The 19,877-nt window shown below is 37.9% G+C and overlaps 1 long non-coding RNA gene across 3 annotated transcripts in view; it reads right to left on the minus strand.

Moving 5' to 3' along the window:
* LOC122874127 overlaps nucleotides 1–19,877 on the minus strand; it is a 93,038-nt gene that overhangs the window by 65,927 nt on the left and 7,234 nt on the right. Inside the window, exon 4 of one of the 3 annotated variants that reach the window (XR_006377564.1) lies at nucleotides 17,684–19,849. The exons of the other annotated variants lie outside the window; for them this stretch is intronic. This is a non-coding gene — a long non-coding RNA (uncharacterized LOC122874127). Of the gene's footprint in view, nucleotides 1–17,683; nucleotides 19,850–19,877 lie in introns of those variants that run through there. 3 annotated transcript variants of the gene reach the window in all.

A 19,877-nucleotide genomic window follows, 5' to 3' on the forward strand; every position in this document is an offset into this window, starting at 1 on the left:
TCACTTAGCTCAAAAGAAATCTGAATATAAGCTTCAAGATTTTAGATTTTCAGTATACCCATTGCTAATAGCTGTAAGCACTGAGATTGGCCTGAAAGGTTTAAGGGCATTGTTCACTTATCATGTGATAGAGATATTTTTTATGCAAGAGCGAGCCCTGATTAGAGAGTGAGTTTTAATGACAACTAATTAGCCAACCTCTTTAGCCTTGGCGTAATGATCAAACGAGCTGTCATCGGGTACCTGATACAATGATCCTCTCACTCTTGATATGATATTTTATTCCTCTGCAATTATGCAGCCCCCACTGCACCACATGTGTTTATTGCCTCAAGCACACATGTCAAATTAAAGAGCAGCTTATGCACCTGATATTCAATTATTGCCTGCTGCACCACCATGCACAATGGGAAAATGTCAAAGCCAGCAATCTACAGTACTTCAAGCAGCAGTCGGTACGCTGCGATCACCGAGCACTCATGCATATACACAGACAGGAATTTGAATATTGAATAGGAACATTTTCCAGCTTGTCTATGCTCAGTTGGCTTTTTTATACTTCCCTTTGTCACTATAAAGAGAATTTGGCATATGACAGTATTGCTTGCCAGGAGGAAGAGCTCAAAACTAATGTTTGCTTACAATATGAAAAAAAAAAATCACAACAAAACTTCTTAAAATATACTGTAAAAATAGAGTTATAGGAGATTTAGCTAAGTAAATGCATTTATTTCACACAGCTGCTACATTTTTCACTGACTTTTAGTCATAGTCACTTTCAGAATATTTTTTCAACAAGCACTGGTGGCAGGTTCATAGAGCAACAAGATTATAATTTTCCATATCAGCGAAATTAGATGCTGCAGACATTCTTGAAGGGCTCTGCTTAACTTTATCCAACATCCAGGGGTTCTTGATGTATTTGTACTAAAGTAGTTGAAATTTGCAGGAGCACTTCATTTATCTATATAAGTTGTATTGGGAGCAGATACAAGAATATATTTTGAAGAGAATGAGAATCCATGTGTTTATAATGAATGCTGCTGTGGTAAAAAATCTATAAAGACTGCATTTCTATGGATAATTTAATTATTTCACAAACCATGAAAGTTTAATTATTCTTGAACTAGTCTTTGAGATAATTTCTAGGTCTTTGTCTTCTCTGCAGTCCCTTGACAAATTTATAGCTGTACGAAATGTGATTCTGATTATTCTTCTGCAGCTAACCCAGTGTTTACCCCATCTTTTATGAACTGAAATAGGCCTAGCTCCTTTTTAATTGACTTATTCTTCCCATTTATTCAAACACGATGCTGTGGTCATGGTCTAAGTGTTTAATGCTTTCCGTTTCCTTCCTCTAAAGAGCCAAGTGCTGTTCTATTGATGTTAAAATGTGTTGGTCTCCTAATTATACACTTCTTGAAAACAGATTGTCATCTTGGCAGTGTTTCACTTCATACTTCTGGCTTAGTTCATTTTTTCTCCCTGCTTTGTGCACATCCAGCATTATCTTGTGTGTCTCAGAATCTACAGTGAATGATCTTACAATCGCACTGTTAGAAAACAAGAGGGAAATGTTAAGGAATGTTTGGAATGGATAGGCAGTATACACAGTTTCTGGAAAACTTTGACTTCATCAAACTCAACTACAGTATCGTCCATTTTATATTTGCTTACTTAGCTATTAAAATACTACATAATGTAAGCACTGTAATTTTATTTGGCTTCCCGTTGACATATGTTTATATGTGGAAAGCAAAGCAGGATTTGACTGCTTTATGGAGTCTCTTGTTTATGAATTCAGTTGATTAAAATATTAATTGCTGCAGCTCTGATGAATTAGTGAGGTGACATCACAGAAATGATTGACTTAAACGCCACCTCATGTGGTCATGTCATATGTAATAAATCAGAGACTAACACTGAAAAATGTGAAATAGGTCCATGTTCAGGTCCTGCCATGTGAAGTTTTTGATTTACTGTATCGGGAACAACAACTTCCTTTCTATTCACTGTTGGCTACAGTTGAGGGAGGGTGTGGACGAAGAGAACAGCAGATAGACACGTTTGATTTGGTGAAAAAAGTGTGCATTTCTAAACACCTACAGCATTGAGCCGGTATGGAATAGATAGCCAGGTTCTGTGACAGTTGCCATTCTGCTGCTACTATAATGACATGTACATTGAGGGTCTGAGTGGTTGTATGACAGAGCAGCACAGCCCTGCAGTGGGAGACATCACTTAACACAGGAGTACAGTACACACCACCCTGACTGGGAGCCCACTGGCTGCTCTCCCTGGTCCCTGGTGGACAGTGAGTTAACTTACCACCTGCTCTGCTGTATGGTTTGTGACAAATGTTGATAGATGTTGCAAGTTTAAAGAGATAATTGATTGTTTAGGCCAGGGATTCCCCATATGTAGGCTTAATTTATCAACGGCCTGTTTTTCATTTGCCAATTTGCCATTATTTATTGTGGCATTTACTGGTGTGTGTGTTCTCGAAAGTGTGCATTCATGACAGATGTGCTTCTCAAAGCAAAGAAGTGTAAAGGCCTGTGTCTTCAACATTAAGGTTAATCTAATTGAAAATTGTGTACGCAAATGGCTGGACTTATTGTCATGAGCATTTAAAGAAAGTGTTACATCCTTCTTTTCCTTTTGGCTGTTCCCTTTCAGGGGTCGCCACAGCGAATCATGTGCCTCCATCTAACCCTGTCCTCTGCATCCTCTTCACTCACACCAATTAACTTCATGTCCTCTCTCACTACATCCATAAATCTCCTCTTTGGTTTTCCTCTAGACCTCCTGCCTGGCAGCTCCAACCTCAGCATCCTTCTACCAATATATTCACAGTCTCTCCTCTGAACATGTCCAAACCACCTCAATCTGGCCTCTCTGACTTTATCTCCAAAACATCTAAACTGTCCCTCTGATGTACTCATTCCTGATCCTGTCCATCCTCGTCACTCCCAAAGAGAACCTCAACATCTTAAGCTCTGCTACCTCCAACTCTGCCTCTTGTCTTTTCTTCAGTGCCACTGTCTCTAAGCTGTACAACATCGCTGGTCTCACCACCGTCTTGAACACCTTTCCTTTCATTCTTGCTGATACTTTTCTATCACACAACACACCTGACACTTTTCTCCACCTGTTCCAACCTGCTTGCACTCGCCTCCACCTCTTTTCCAAAGTCTCCATTGCTCTGAACCGTTGACCCTAAGTACCTTCTTGACCTCTGCTCCCTGTAACCTCACAGTTCCACCTGGGTCCCTCTCATTGACACACATTAATTCTGTCTAAGCTTCATTCCTCTGTTTTCCAGAGCAGACCTCCATCTCTCTAGATTTTCCTCCACCTGCTCCCTGCTCTCACTACAAATCACAATGTCATCCACAAACATCATAGTCCATGGAGTTTCCTGACTAACCTCATCTGTCAGCCTGTCCATCACCAGAGCAAACAAGAAGGGGCTCAGACCCGATCCTTGATGCAGACCCACCTCCACCTTGATGCAGACCCACCTCCACCTTGAACTCCTCTGTCAGTAATTACTCTTTTACAAACATGCTGTGTGTATATAAAAGCTTTAACAGGGAGGAACCATGTGGTCGACCCAAAGCCCCTCCATAGGAGAGCAGTGTTGCAGTAAGCACCTGTTCAGTAGATACAGGGAAGGAATGTAGACTGGGGAAGTTTCTTTCAGGGTGCCCCAGATGCCAGTATAACACAGATGTTGTAGTGTTGCTCCAAAACCACAATCACAACATATGGTAATTGCTGCAGAATTATTTTCTGGCCAGCTCTCTAACCAGGGGCTGATAAAATGGAGAAGTCAGCTACCGATGCTCTACGGAATGAACACCTGCCAAATCTAACTACATGAAATGTCAGTCCTGTGAATGAAGGGCCACCAGGTAAAGCCATTAGGGCTTGTGATGGCCACAGCAATCTGAGAGGCCATGGGTGAATGAATCCACAGATGTTTCTCTCAACATTCTTCACAAAGTTGATTGTTTGTGATCCTTCGTTTGCTTGACCTGAAGCCTGTTGGTCCTGTGGGAATTTTTAATATGTGATAACAAATTTACCTGTGAGATACTTTATCGAAAATAATTTAAAAGAATGCAGTTGTTTAAGTGTTTTTTTATTTACGCTGTGCTTCAAGTTTCAAGGACAGATTTTCTACTTGTCTTGTAGAGGGAGGGAAAGAAGTTATCTGGTATGGACTGCCAAAGGTTACAGCCAATCATGTTTGAGTTTTAATTTTATATCTTCTTGCAAATTAAATCATTTGTGTTTTGTGATATTCTTAATTATACAAAAGATTACTGTGTTATAATTTCCACTTCAATCCCCACACAAAATTCACTTTGAGTCACTATAAGAGTATGGACCCTGCAGATATGATGCTCTTGGTCCAGGCTTTGCACACCAAGAGTTTTCATTAATTAGGTGTGCTAATTTGTACTTTTGTCAACACAGCTGACTAATGATATAAACATAAAAATCCACATGGTGCTGTACTTCCATTCTATTGCAGGATAGAGGAAGATTATCTAAAGGTAAGATTTACTATCCCTCTTTTTATCCTTCTTGACCTCTAAGTGAAAATTTTCAGGTGTGAGTCTTAATGTAAAATATATGTCAATTTTAAGCCCTGTGGAAGCAGGGTGGGTTTATGAGGTTTTGCTCCCTCAGCACCTTGGTATCTTAACATTTTTTATGTCTGCCTTGTAGACCAAACTGAGCCAGATTTAATATGAGCAGATTCTGGAAAACTGTATACATACTATAATTGTTTTTGTATGATAAGAAAATATATTTCAAAACATTAAAAGTAAAGAAGCATTTCCTCCAGGGGTGGAAGATAGCTCCTGCCACCCGCCAAATGCGGTGAACCTACCAGCCAGGTTGGCAGGTAAAAAAAAAATAGAGAGATTTGTGACATTCCACAATGCAGATTGAATCGCGAGTCTGCTTGTTTCACACGGACACTTTAACGAGGAGACACAGAAAACAATGTAGCATTTCATCGCACGGATTCACATTTAAGATGCGTTGATTTATTCACGATGTCCACACATGCATTGCTAGCTAGCTAATGTTAACTAGTAGAGATGAAAAGGCAGCAAAACATCTTTCCATTCATAATTCACTCTTCTGACGGTTTCTTTAATTGTGATGCATTTGCAAAGAAACATTAAAAACTGTTAAAACTTGGCCAGCTTGTGCTGCATCCACAATGCCTGCAGGAAATGAAAGCTTGATACTAGTAGCTCCATTTTCATAGCCTAGCTTATTAGATGAGCTTAACCGAGCCAAGCTAATTACAACTTACTATATCCATGGTGTCGCCTAAAACTACTTAGTTAGATGTTTGGCTGACTGCTGCTAATATTCTCAACATGATGAAACTATTCATAAAGTTAGTCTAACAACATGTGGTCAGTTATAGTTGACTAATTTATGTAAACCTGCCACCATAGGAACAGTGGTTACATAACCTTCGAAACGAGCCACAACTTAACCGTGCGCATGCATTCGCACCATATTTGTCCCAATATTGTAGATTTTTATTATTTTTCTTTATTATTTATTTAACATTTCAGGAGTAGCATATTTCAATAGACCAATATCCCCTATCAAATAATCGTCCAACTACAGAATCATTTTATATTATACCACTACTCACTCCATGTATACTATAGGAATATGGGGAGCATGTGGAAATACTATTGTATAATATCTATATTTGAAGGAGATCATGCACAGAACCGCTAAGCAGCACGTCTCGATAGGTAGCACATAAGCAGGTTACACCGGTTAAGAAAGTGGCTGGTAAAAAAATTGAGTGGCTGGTAGATTTTGGAATCCACCAGCCTGCCAGGTGGCAGGTGGACGAAAAAATTTCCAGCACTGATTTCCTCATATTTTTCTTAATCTTTACAATGGTGCCAATAGATCTGGACAAGATCATACTCACCAGCACTCAGTTACCTAACATAATTCTTATCTGCAATATACTGGTTGAATCTGAATTTTTAAAACAAATGTTGCCATCATAGAAATGTTCTTTCTAGACATGCCAATGCCTATATTCCCTATGCTCTCTCATCGCAAACAAAATGTTGCTTCCTTGTCAAATTGACTCATTTCCCAGTGTTGTTGAGGCACATCTAAAACATAGTTAGGGTTTTGTGAAGCATTCAGCAACATCCAGGAGCAGCATTTTATCTCACTCCAAGGCGTGACTTACCAGTCACCCGGATATTCAATCACTGAGCTTTCTTAATTGTAAATGTTCAAATGTGGTCGTTTTGCTCTGGCTATTAGCTTTGCAGAGTGTGTGGAATGTGTTTCTGTTGCAGCACAGTTGAATTCAGCCATTATTCATTCACAGCTCAGAACCAGCCGATGGGGTTGGTTAGAAAATGAGCCCTGTTCTCTGTTTCTCAAGTGAGTGTTTTTAGTCTAGGGTAAACACACATGCACACATGCTTTTATACACACATGCACTCACACATAACCTACACACACAGAGACACTACAAACTACAGAGCCATCAGAGGAACAAATTAGAAGTCAGTCTTGTCCTCTTCTGAGTTTTTGGCTCCACCATCTGGTCTTCACTGACACAGTCTCAGCCCAACACTTGCACTAGTCATAAATAACATTACGGCTTATACATTACATAAAACTGAAGCGAAAAACATATTCTGCATATACCACACTACACCTTAGTTGACTTTTGTTTAGAAACTAAATCATTAGCTAATTCTGCTTTCATTTCAACGATTAATAAACTGTTAAATGTTAAATACTAAAATCTGGACTTGTAACATGCAAAACAAAATCGGTCTTTTGAGACCTTAGATGTAACAACCTGAATGACTATTGATCACAGACGGAAGAAAATGCCATGAAAATGTTAATTGCTAAGTTCAACAATTTTGCAGCCAAATCAAGAATTATTCTGGAATATTGTTTAGACCATCATCTAATGGGTCTGGCATAAATAAGAGTGTGACTGTGTTTGTTTCTAATTTGCAATGAGGAGAAGAAAAGGAGCACAGCCGTGGCTTTGCATGGTTGTCTTCAGAAGACTAAGTTTATTGATTGGTGGAAATGAGATTGGTGAAGAGAGGTTTTTTGCTCCACAGGGGGTAGACTGGTAAAGGAAGGAGGGTGTCTCACTTAAAAAGATCTCATGGTATGGCAGCCTTTATTAAGACTCTTCATTTGCTTTTGAAGACAGGCTGGGGGGATCAGTCCTGGCAGGTTACAAACGTGTGGTGTCTCCATTGCTTATTCTCCTACTGACAACATCCTTTGAAAAAATCATTTTTTCTGGCTGTGTGTGTGATTTACAGGTAGGTGTCTATGTGTGTTTGTGTAACTGCCTCCTGTAGAGTTAATTTTAGCAATTAACGCTTATCTGTTGCAAGCCAACACTCTATATAAAAGATATCAATCCATTTTTATGGATAAAGATATTCAAAAGGAAAATACACCAATTATGCTTTTTCTTTGTGTTGTTATACCTTAGTAATGTATTCACTGAAAAAGGACCCTTTTGCTACTTAAATATTTTTTATGTTTTCTAACATAAGTCACCCATAACAGTTACAATCACTTTGATAACACTGCCTTGTTTAAACAACAGATGCAATAGTTTGGTAAATCCTGAAAAATAATTCCTTTTTCACACAAAGCAGGGTGAAAAATGATTACTGAGTACAGGAGGCCAAATGTGAAATTTTATTAAATTTTTTTGAATTATATAAATGAGATTTTAAAAAATATTTTTCAAGTAAATTACAGCAAATTTAATTTCAGTGTTTCATACACAGAGATTACTCCATACAGACTTTTCAGAAAACAGGTAAAATTCAAAAGCTCGTTTGATGGCTCAGTTACTGACACACCATTTTAGTAGACCACAAGCCAATGTGGACACATTTCCTGCATTATAGTGTGGGCAAAGCCCCAAGGAACAGCACCGGGCTATGAGACGATTTTGGTTAGGTGGCCACAGTCAGAACTGCAGGTCACATGATGCCTACTGGCCCAAAAATAATTGTGCACATACATAATCATTAGAAAAGAAATGGCTATAAAACATGAATACATTTTTGTGAGCGTCACAAACACGCCGTTGTGACTCATCAATTTTAGAGCCATTAAGTCCAAAAAAAATGAAACGTCTACAATATCACTACATTATTATCAAAGGCAATTTGTCAGGAATTTGCCTGAAAAATTCCACTTGACAAATTCCACCTGAATGAATGGATGGATGCTAAATGTATAAAAATGTATGTGTGGATTTCTAATTAAAAAGTATGTTAGAAACATTTTTTTCTCAGTTTCTCATTTTTTTTTATTATGATCAAATGGGTATAGTCATCATACACAGCATGACCTTATTAACCTTGTTTAATGTCACAGCCTATTTCTATGTCCATAGGTATATTTCACATGCTTGTGCTGAACATGTGCCAAATTAAAATACTCACCAGATATTGTTACTCAAATTTTATTCAAATTCAAAGTCAAAATTTATTTTACTAAATTATGAGATCAATCACAATATCCTGTAATAAATTTAGGACACTGCTGAATAGAGCTGAACTGTGTGTGGATCTGTGCATGAGACATGCGATAAAATAGACATTGACTTAAAAGTGGGTTTATCTCCTCCTACACACCTTACCACCTCCACTAATGATGGAGGGGGTAAGGGTATTTGCTCAGCTAAAAGCCCGGCATGTTTGTTTTGGAGGAGCATTCAAGCACTTCTTCCACAACATATTCTTCCTCTCCCTGCTGCTGTTACCGCTGCTGAGAACTGGCAGAGTGGGTTGCCTTCCATTAGAGCAGCATTGGGAAACTAACCATGCAGAAAGCAGCAGGCTTAAGGAAAACTTGTTTCTCTTTTAAATGGATAGGCGGTAAACACTCTCCCTAGTGATTGCTTTCTCCTGACAAAAATGATATTTGATGCTTATACCAACTGACTAGGCCCGGATGAAGCCCTCACTAGCTGGGTCTCTGCCGCATTCAGGGTTGAGGAAAATTTCTATATATAAAATAACAGTTCAACTGACCTCAACCCCTTCAAAGCAAATAGAAAGAAACCTTCCATATGCAATGACCTATTTGATTTAGCTCATTTTAAATTAGGGGGAAATTATCTTCCTATAACTTCCTGTATGTGACTCCTGAATTTTTTCAGAAAGAGTTCACAGGATGGCCTGGGAGCAATGTTTTTTCAGAATGTTGAGGGAAGCAGGACATTTGTTTTTATCTTCATTATGCCCTAACGAGTGGTGTAATTCTGTAATTCTGCCTGCCTTGATCATGCTCATCATCCCGGTGCACAATGCATGGTGGAAGGAGACTGCAAATGCACTTTAGCTACCCGGTCAGAAAATTTGTCTCCATGCTAAAAGAACTTTAAAACTGTAGGACACTTAATCTAACATCATGTTTTCAAATGTATTTATTAGGTATGCATCATAAACTGAGGTAGGCATTTGGAGTATAAAACAAACTGATCAATTATTTAAATTGTCATAACGTAGTTTGACTTTTCTGACACAATTCAGGATGATAGGATGGCAGAGGCTTTCCTTTAATATGCAGATCAAGTAGGCGACTTAATGCAAACGAACTTCAACACACAACACAAAAACAAATGTGCATGGCTTTCTCTGTCAGGCAATAGTGGCTGGTAAGCCATGATGCATGACACAGCTATAAACAGTACAATGTAGACCTTGTTTGCCAAGCCCTTGTTAAGGTGTGTTCAAACTAATATAGAAACTAATTTTAGAGGCGATGCAAAAGTCAAAGGCAAAAATGCAAAAGTGCGAATTCAAAATGTTTTAACTTGAGCAAACAAAAACACATCTCAAAGCTGCATCACATCACCTGAAAGAATGTACATGGACAAGGGGAAAAATTAAAGAGTTTGGAGGAAAGCAACAGAAAGAACTGAAGTCCTGGAGAGTTTCGAGATCAGTCTGAGTGAGCCTGAGCAGTCACTGAAACATACAGTCTGTGCATGATGTTAGCTAACTGTAGCTAACATTTGTACATGTGGTGCATTGGACAAACCATTAGTGTATTACAACAATGGTAGACTGAGCCCCACTGAATACAACACAATAGCATTCATAACAATAAAGTCAATACAGTATTACCATTAAGGAACTCACTCAGGGGATGCCTTCATATATATATATATATGTGGGGCTTTACATATCTTCTATTCTGTTTAGAGATATGGTGTGACATTTATGAAGCAGAGCAAATTTTTATTAATATCATGTCAGAATCTTAAATCACTTGGAATGTGTTTGATCATGCTTTTCCAGTAATTGCAGTTTTTTTTCCAGTGGTATTCATTGTACCAATTGTAGTGGTTTAAACATAAAAGTAATTGGCAATTTCTTAAGCACTTAATCTATCATTTCCCCAATTAACTGCACAGTTAAAGGGCTTCTTTGTCTAATTACACTGAAACAAGAGGATTATAAACAGTGCTAAGCTTTGTTGCTGATCTCACTGATGGTAATGCCACGCCCTTATAGGATACGAATGCTTTAACTTTTAGATGTAAATCAAGAGATGATTATTACAATGTCTCTAACCCTTTTTACCACCCTTGTTTGCCATTTAGAAAATGAAGAATACAAGGCGGAGACACTTATTCAGAATGGTACCATAATCATGTAAAAATTATAAGTTTATTTGCCTTAAAACATTTATAATGCCCATGATCCCAAGAGATTCATCCCCAAATGAGTAAATAAATACCATTGTAATGCAGCACAACCCTGCCCCCGATTTGAGGCAAATCCCCTATTAGGAGTATAAATCTGCAAGGCTTTGTGGGTAATTAGCGAACAAGCTCGGGAATGTTAGCAGGGTTTGGCAGGTGCGTTTGATCAGTGGCAAGAGGCAAAATCACTGTTGACAGAGGGAGATGGCAGGAGGATGGAGATAGGAGGGCAAGTGGGTGGGGGAGAGAGAGAAGTGTGAGGGCTGAGGGGCAGGTTTTACTAAACCACACTTTTTTTTTCCTACCACAGACACACTCTACAAAGACAAGGCAGTGCCTTTATATGAGAATATTTACAGGACAACTGACAGAAATTAAGTTTATCAATTAACTATTGAGTACGGAAGCTTTTTGTAGTGTACTGTTTGGTTAATCCTGAAAGACCACAGAGAAACGTCAATGATCAACTAATGAGACGATGATAAAGCCCCATCTAATTTAAACATGTAAAATATAGCGCTTGGGTAATATTGGTCTGACCTAAAACTAACTGGGCTTTAGAACAAAAGCAGTAGTCTTGTTTCATAATGAGAACTTCTTGAGCCCTGTGAAAGCTATTAGAATACTCCCATTTTAATATTTATGATCACCTCATCATTTAATTTTGTTCTGACCTAAGATTATAGTTGTATGGTTGAATTTACTATTGATTATAGTAAGTGTAAAGGTGATGTGTACCAAATTAATACAATGCAAATCAAATGCACTCTAATGACTACTCTTAAATACATCTTATGCTACTGAATTATTAATATTATTGTGTGTGGGTTACCATGGGTTCAATGAGGCCTAATTAGAGGATATACACTAAAGCTAATTTGCAGATGCCAGAAGCATAGTTTATATATAAGAGCTAATATTTGAAAGTCAAATTAAAGTTGAAAAGGCCTGTAATAACTGTTAATTAACTCTGGTTTTGTTTTTTCCTTTGACAAACTTGAATTGAGTACAATATTCACAGGGCTAGTGCTTCGCATTTCTGACCACAAAGATAAATTTCAAAGCTTTTAATTATTCGTTTGATGTGGGTATTCTCTGTAGGTTAGATATTATTTTAAGATCTCTTTGTTCAAAAATTCATTTTTATTATAGCTGCATGAAATGCAAGGCAATTCCCCACATAACTAACCATTGGTGCAATTAACATCTTCGATCGAGTTCATATTCCTGATAATTTATACAGACTATGCACCTCCCCTGTGATGGCTTGTAGGGTTTGACTCTTCCATAGCTCCCTTGCATTTACAGAATCAGTTTCATACTGATGAAAATGGAAAGTGAAACTTTAATGAACAGGACTTGACTGTCACAATAATAAAGACTTTGAAACAACACAGAGGCCAGTTCAACAAGCAAGCCGACAGCAGCACCAGTGTAGTGACATCAAACCAATTAAGACTGACGATAAATATTAACAGGAGTGGGTATTAACAGAACATGACTGGGAAGCCAAGTTGTAAACAAGTGCTAGATGGCTGATCATTAAAACTGTGTCACACAGTGCCGCACAGCAATGGAGAGATTTAAACACTAGAATTGATCTTTCTTCAGAGATGAATGAAGCACTGAGTATTATCTTGTAAACAGAATAAAACCTTGTCAATACTTTAGGTAGCATACACCTATTAAGTCATGACACAATTTACAATAGCAGGTGAGCATTCAGTAGTCTAGATAAAGTCTTTCGGGAGATTTTCACACTAAAAGAAAGAAAATATAAGCAGTTGCATTAATGTCCACAAAAAACAATCAAAGGTGAAATGGTTACAAAAAATACAAGTGTCCTTAAAAAAAAAAAAAAATGAGAGTCTGTCCCAGTTATCATGAAATTCAATCATCAAACTGTGCAAATGCACACACATACACACACCTAAAGATAATCATATCATTTCAATGGCTATGAAGTAGACCAAAACTACTAAGCCTGAATTTAGTGACAAAAATACAACCAAATGCAGTATACACTGTGCTACAAAATCGTAGTGTGAAGTTTGAAAGACGTAAGCATTTTCCAGATAGAGCAGGCCTAATGAAAGACGTTATCGAGTTTCATTATGCGAAACAGGATCCAGTGTGAAATTGAACCATACTAGAGAATACGAGTCAGGATAGTACAACCTCTGCTGATTCAATTTGGATTTTATATTATATATATATTTGTCTCACAACAGAGAGAAAAAGAAAGTAAAAAAAAATCTGGTGAGGAGAAAAGACTTCTTACTTACAAATTGCAAGTGCCTATCCAAGTGCTATAACATCAACATAAAACAAACATTAAAATGATGAGCACTTGCACAGTTCTTAACTTTTATCTTTGCTGACCATGGTTGTACAGTTGAAATGTGCTGACATCAAAGAATGTGTCCATCAACAGCCTTTGTTCACAATTCACTTTACTGTCTATAAGTTGAGAATTAAAAGTATTTCTTGCTGTTAAGTTGTCCTGTAGGTTTGCCTGACTCACTGGGTTACAAATTATTACTATATATCACAGCTTTTAGAAACAGGAAAGGCCATGTCAGACTCTCACCTCATCATGGGTACAATAGTGTGGTTTCCATTATTTTGATTTGGCATCAAATAATACTTAAAACAGCTTATATAGCAGATTTAAGAGTCACAATAACAGAACATGCCTGAATCTGAACCAAAGTTAAGCCCACTTCCTTCAACTATACAAAGGCTGAAAATGGGAAACTTTGAGTACTGGTGAATGTCACGGTTGCTAATAAATAGGCAGGATTAACGCATAGCTTTTAATATTCGCGCTGCTTAATGGGCTGACAGTGTTGAATTATCTATAGGTCTCAGTGATTCAAAAAGGACCATCAAACTCAAACTTGAGAGCAGTGTCTTGTAATTGAATAATACATTACATGTGGCAATTATTTCTGTTAGAAGCAGACTGAGAAATCAATAACCAAGGGATCAAATCAAGGACTGTGAAGCTCTTGTTTCTATTCCCCTTGTGACCAATTACATCACCACAGTTTAAACACCTGCAGTGTCACAGTGAGCTGTGACACTTTCTTGCACACTTTCACCCTCTGTCTCTCTCACACACACTGACACACACACACACACACACACACTTCTACATTGTGTTAGACAGATACTTAAGACTTTCAGAAGAGAAAGGTGCTTATATTAAGATCTCATTTAAATGTGTACTGATTTTTACAATGTCTCGTCTATAGGATTATTGCACTAGTGTGTGCTAAATGAGCTGCATATCAAGACATAATTGTAAATATGGAATGATGGGAGAGTAATGCATCTTTGTTGAGATAATATGCACTCATTTCACAGCCTGACCTGGAGTTATAAATTATGCACTGGTTTTTAGCTCCAGGCAGTATCCTCCCATGACATATGTGGTGCTGATTAAGAGAGAGTGAAATGGGCCTGTTTTAATGAACATATCTCATTACACAAAGGCATAGCTCCAGTACATCTCTTAGAACACACAGGTGACAATGAACCTCTGACCACCTTGTGGTCTGTTGGTATTGGTGAATACAATTTGCTTTTATCTGAAATATTCACAGCTCCTAAAAAGACTGATATCAGGTCTCATTAAATGTTGATGCTCCGGGTGAGTAAAGAGAATACTGGCTACATCAAAGGCCTTGTTATGTCCAGTGAATACTAACTAATCCTGAGCTTCTCTTCAGGAGCGTATAAAGCCTGTAAGACCAGCAGTGTCTAGTTCACTGCTGGGACCGTGGCTGGTCCTTACGTTTCCAACAGGAGACTCCTATATATCACAAGGAAAAATGAGGGGCAAAACATAGATTGAATGAAGATGTATGATATTTTTATGTAATGTTCTGCTCTAGCATGTGTAGCATTGTGTTTCATCTGCCCTTTGTGATGCTCGGTGCACTGACATGCTTCCTCTCATCTGAGAATGGATCATCAAAACCGAAACAGTCAATACTGCGTAAGACACACAGGCTCACCCAAGCAATAATAGCCTGGAGTCAAAGGATACGTGTTCCACGGTTGATTGATTATTAGTCCCATTTGTATTATTTTGTTTGTTTGAGAGAGAGTGTGTGCGCAGAAGAGAAACAGAAAATATAGACAAAATGTTACCTACAAAGTAATTTCTTTTCCACTGTGATACCTTTACATTTAATTATTTTACTGAAGTACATTACTTGTCCAAAATGTTCTTTTATCAACAATAAAGACAGTGAACTTTGCCCAAGGCACAACCGTTAACATAACACAACTGAGGCCATCAAAACATTGTGAGGGAAAACAGAACCAGCAAAAACACCTGAGATATTAATAGCCGAATTGCACTCATTACTGAATGTTGGTGTCCACGGTCGTAACAGGATACTGAAATGCTATGGTGGCCACTCATAAACCTTGGCAAAGAGAAACACAGCGTTCATTAAATAAAAATCAGATCCACGTTACTCTGATGTAGAGACGGCTAGTGCAGTGCTGGAGCAAGTTTTACTGAAGGTTAAAACATCCACAGGCTAGTTGAATGAAGACATGCACAACCAAAGGACTTAACATCAAAAGAACCTGTGTTTTCAGCTATTCTCTGTGGTGGGCTTGCTTTGCATATTTCATGGCAGTAGATTTCATATCTATGCCCACCTTTCTTATTGATATGTGCAAAGCCTTTTCTGTATTTCAATTAAAATGGGTTTTTTTTCTTGCAAAATGTAATAGATTGTTCTGATTTGGAGGGAACAATTTGAATTGTTGTTCTTTACTGTGGCAGGGAGCCATGCTAACATGTGGAAGCCTTCACCCCTGTGCAGTTCTTCCCTTGAAGTGAAGAGTAAGAATAAGAACACAATGTTTGTTTTTCTCCACATAAAAGTCTCCAGATGACCTATGGTTCCAGCCAGACCTTTAAAAGAAATAGAGGACAATCAAAAGGACAAATGTGACGGGCCTCCTGTGTGAGGTACAAGATGAATGCGAAACAGCGCATCGGTTCTGTGATGTCTTTGACCTGATAGTTCAAAGCTGCTCTTGGACTCTGGACCCCCGTTCAGTATGTGAGCACCTCAGACAAAGGCTTTGTTCATAATAAAGTAATCCACCACATTGTTCCTTTGAGCTGAACACTACCATTTCAACAAACAGGGAGGACACTTTCCAGACTTAGGCAAAGCATGAATGTGCCCACAAACACATCACACAGACATAATTTAAAAATCTTTTCATCCATTTTAGACTAGTACATGATCATGATCTCCAATTTTTCTGACACACAAACTTATTTTTCTTTATATAATTTTTTGTTAATGAATATATATAGCAATATCCTCATTAAGAAATCCATACAGAGTCAACCTGGTCAAGCATACCTTGGTACACAGGTAACCTATGCTTTTCATTATACATACACTGTTCTCAACAAGTGTAGCCTTGTAAACAGGGTGCATAATGCACCTCTGTTTCACAGGGACAGGTTATGGGGTGGCAAGGCATAAGGCAGTGTGCTGTGGAGCTACAACCCCCCCTCCACCACCCTTGCTCTGGTATTAGGAGGCACAGTGAGGTGCTCCAGCCTGCAGTCCTAGTTAACTACGGCAAAGCAGCGAAGGCTGGCTGGTATGGTGCCTCCGTTCCTCCTGAGACAAGGGTGAGCAGGGCTTTGAAGTTAAAAGTGTGGCTGGGAGACAATATGAGCAGCATGTGAGCATCTATCTGTGGTGCATGCTCTGTGATGTAAGGGCAAAGGTGGGATGTGTGATGGTGTCCTAACTGTACAATAATTGTAATAGAAAGAATTCTCTGTGTAGGGTGACCATCAAGTTACAGTAAACAGATAATAGGAACTTCATTGCAAAGGCTGGTTTATATGTACAGATTTTGTGATTTAAACCATCCAGGCTTTAAATACAAGGTTGTTTTAGTAGTCTAAAAGGAACACAAGCCAGTAATTGCAAATGTTTAAATTGTTGAAACATGCATACAACAGCACTGCAAATTGATTCACCTTTATTTCCCGTTTTGCCTGTCATTTGGTGTTTATGTGTTGGAGAGTAAAACAGATCAATGGGAGGTCTGGAACTGGTTAAAAACTGTATGTGTTAAACTGTTCAGGTATCATGATGATAAAAGTGTCAATTAAGAGAGAAGAATGATCTGTCATTAACATTTTACATTTTAGACCTCTGACTATAGGCCTATAGCCAATACAGGCAAAGAGAGGTTTAAGTGCACACTAAAAGTGTCTATTTCTACCGTAAATTCCTTTTTTTATTCCTGATTTTATAATAATTGGATTTTTACAGCACTAATAGAGAAACACGTGATAAACCACATAAAAACAAGAAGAAAAATTTTGATAAAAAGTAAGAAAACAGCAAGTAAGAAAATGCTGACTCGTGTTCATGAATCAAACTGTTTACAGCATAATTCATCAAGCTATTTACAGGTCCGTAAAAGATTTGAAATGACATGTTTCTTTAGTCTTGATTCTTCCACATGTTCGATAGACACTGAAGTTCTCCACACAATTTGTGGTCAATACATTAATATCAACTGTGAGCAATATAGCCAGATGTGCTGTAAGATTATGACTGCAGCTTCTATATATGCATGTATGATCACAAGACCCACAAGACAAGATGAACGCCATAGCATAATAGCTATTTCATTATCCAGCACGGTCCCATGACGCTGCCCTAATGAGAAGTCTAACAATTAGGACTGTATGTTTTGTGTGTGTGTCTCTACTTTAAGAGAATATCAGATAGACATCTTAATCAAAAAGTATTTTATAAATCCCTCTGTCATTTACAATTAAGCAGATCATCAGCAGCAGCAAGCATATCTGAATATAAGGTCTGCTTTACATTTCAGAGTACACTCAGGACATTCCTATGCTTACAAAGGGGGCCTTCAGAGAGAACGAGAGAGAGAGAGAGAGACAGTGTTTGCAAGGAGCTAAATCTTTGACAGAGCACAACGCAGGCCTTGCAAAGTCTGTTTAATGTTGTCTTTAGAAAAATCTATGCCACAAATAAACCCTAGTGATGACTGAAGTGACAACCTGACAGAAAAAAAAAAAAACTGTAATTTTGGATGAAACAACATAGTGTCATATAGTGTTCACTATGTTCACCATGGACCCTGAGATATCACCAATTATCCTCATCTCATACACAAATTAATTTAGTTACCACCATACTTTAAGCCATTCTATGAATTTTATCTTACTAGAATCATTTGTTTGATTAGACGGTTTTACAACCGGAAAGGGAAGGTCTCTGCCTTAATTATGTACTGTATAAATCTGGCAGAGAAGAATTGAAAACAGCAAACAGTTTTTAAATATACTTCATAGACAGAAAATTGATTAATCTAGTAGTAGAGTTGTATGGCTCTTTGCTGCCATCTTGAGTATCTGAAAAGACATTACACATTTTCGATAGAAGCTTTGACTACTTGCTATACATCAAAAGAGCAATACGTTTTTATGAAGTTAGTGGAGTCTTGCTATTTACAAACCATGTTCTTTTTCCTCTCTTTTGAAAGATTGTTTGCTTTTGATTTGCAATTAGGCTGATGGTCAGTAGGATATATAATAAGCAGTTATTATTTGAGTAACAATTACATTGGAAAAGTAAAAGTAATTTGCGAATTATTAGCCAATAGGAGTCATTTATCAAAATGTCTGTTCAGCAAGCATGAACTTGCAGAAAAGTGATGTTTTCAACTGCTTTCCCCGCAGTGTCCTATCCACTGCTGTACTCAACCAAAGATTGTTTATGGAGGTAAAAGAAGCATCACTCTGTAACACCTCTGTACAATCACGAGTGGACTGTGTGGACAACTTCCAAAAGAGTGATACGTCTTCTCATCTGCTGATCACGTCATGTCAATATCAGGAGTCAAAATCTCCCAGTTAATATCATTCATAAATAAATCAAGCAGATCAACTTTTAGTTCAGAATAAGGACCTTCAGTATTTTGAGCAAGTAGCTTTTGGAAAATAAGGTGTGCCAAAGTCAGTTGGCTATACACAAGTTATCTTCATGTGTAAAGACATATTTAATCAACATTTAATATCTTCTGCTGATATGTATATATTTTTATTGACTGTGTTTTATTGACTCATTTTCAGGTTGTAGCTACAGGATTTGAACATTAATTAGGCTGCCACTCAAAACTGTTTCTATCTTCTCAACCTATATGAGGGTACTTTTGTGTCTTTATTATGCAGGCAAACAGAATAGGTTTGAGAGCAAAACTTTCCACACTGCAATCATTTTTTTTCTATTGAAAGTAATATTACTGTGATTAAAAATGTATTTATCCAAATCCAAACGTTTTTTCAAATCCAAAAGTTGTATTTTCAAAACCAAACGTTTTGCTTTTGAAACCAAAAGTTTTGCTTGCTGTTGAGCTGACTGAAAGATATAAAACACGTCCCTATTGTCCCATTGTTCATAGACAGGAGACGGAGAGGACAGAAAATCAGTTAATGTTATATTTGTGATGTGCTGTATTATTTACAGTATGAGCCTCCATCTTAGGGTTAGTTAATGTTAGTCACTTTCTCGTCTTATGTGTCACGCTAGCTGAGCTGTCTGGGTTCCATCCACCTGTTTTATGCGCATTAACAACAACACATTCACACTCTATGCAACAGTTATGTGGCCTTTCAAATCAAGTGGTCCCTGAAAGTTGGTCATCAAGCAGCAGTTGATCCACAGCTGGTTGACTACCCTGGACAGAGTTAGAGGAAGACTGTTGTCCCAGATATGATACTCTTTCACTCTTGTGATTGGTCTTTCAACAAGAATTCAAAACCAAGCTATGGCTTGTGTTTTCAGAGCATCTTCTTTGCTGAACTGTGCTGTGGTTTTAAAGGAGGGTATGATCAGCTTTGCCCCACGGTAGGCCAGCATCTTCTCAATGATGAACCCTTTGTCTGCCATGCAGCCATCTCCCAGCTCCAGTAAGTCAAGTATTACACACTGTTCAATGAGCTCTAGAACAGTCTTCCTGAAACTGATACAAACAAGCAGCCATGATAGTA

The sequence above is a fragment of the Siniperca chuatsi genome, linkage group LG1 (assembly GCF_020085105.1).
Source record: "Siniperca chuatsi isolate FFG_IHB_CAS linkage group LG1, ASM2008510v1, whole genome shotgun sequence".
Classification (NCBI taxonomy): Eukaryota; Metazoa; Chordata; class Actinopteri; order Centrarchiformes; family Sinipercidae; genus Siniperca; species Siniperca chuatsi.